The sequence below is a fragment of the Pundamilia nyererei genome, unplaced genomic scaffold (genome assembly GCF_000239375.1).
Source record: "Pundamilia nyererei isolate P.nyererei 1_Seehausen unplaced genomic scaffold, PunNye1.0 scaffold00005, whole genome shotgun sequence".
In the NCBI taxonomy this organism is placed as follows: Eukaryota; Metazoa; Chordata; class Actinopteri; order Cichliformes; family Cichlidae; genus Pundamilia; species Pundamilia nyererei.
In genome coordinates, this window is record NW_005187406.1 from 5,846,211 (window position 1) to 5,847,451 (window position 1,241).

The following is a 1,241-nucleotide window of genomic DNA, read 5'->3' on the forward strand; positions in this document are numbered from 1 at the left end:
TATATCTGGAACAAACTCCCAGAAAGCCTCAGATCAGCTGAAACACTCAGTTTATTTAAATCCAGGTTGAAGACTCACCTGTTCTCAGCTGCATTTGAATAAAACACCAAATCCACACTTTTAAACTTGAAACTTACATTTTAACTACTGATGTTATCTACTGTTTTGATTTTCTCTACTTTTTTTAAATCAATTTTAAATCATGCTTTTTATTTGTTTTTGTTTTTTAATGTCTCTGTAAAGCACTTTGAATCACCTTGTTGTTGAATTGTCTATATAAATAAACTTGCCTTGCCTCTTATTTGATGATTCTCCTCCATCTTTCAGTGGGTTATAAAACGATCTAGATATAAAGCATCTATGCATACACCTACCGTATCTGGTTTTAAGTGAAACTGAACGATTGTACAAGAAAGGTGGTCAACAAATAGCTGCCCTATTTGGTTGCTTCAGTACAGCCAATCACAAACCAGGACTTGTGGAGGGATAAAACTATAGAGAACCATCAAACACTGGTGGTTCAGTGAAGATGATACTGTATACAGTGGTCCCTTATTTATCACGGGAGTTACGTTCTAAAAATAACCTGCAAAGTAGGCAGCTTTATTTTTTACAAGTATTATAGATGTTTTAAGGCTGTAAAACCCTTCACTACACACTGTATACACTTTTCTCAGACAGGCATGAGTATTTTCAGACTTTTCTCTCTTGTTTAAACACTCTCAAAGTTTAAACCTTCGCAGAAAAATAAGTCCAGTATTATAGAATGAAACCAAAGATCAAACCCTGTTTTCAGGTCCAGAACATGGGAACAGAGCAGCTGCGAGAGAATTCAACATTAATGAATCAATGGTACGGAAGTGGAGGAAGCAAGAATGAGTTGAGTAAAGTTTGACTTATCTGACTGTTTTGTTTCGCGTAACAAACCCTCCTGTGTCAGTGGCAGCTGAACTTCATTCGACCATGGCCTGCAATGACTTTGCCAAATTCTTCACTGAAAAAATCCAAAAAATTAGACAAGCAATTGGTACATCAACAGCAGATCCAGGATATGTACTGTGTCCACCAAAAAACTGTTTAAACACCATGAAAGAGTTTCAACCTATTAACAGCAAAGACCTGGAGGACATCTTAGGTCAACTGAACTCCTCCTCCTGCTGTTTAGATGTCCTGCCAACAAGTTTCTTCAAAAAGGTCTCAAAGACTTTAGAGTCAGACCTGTTACAGATCGTCAACTTTTC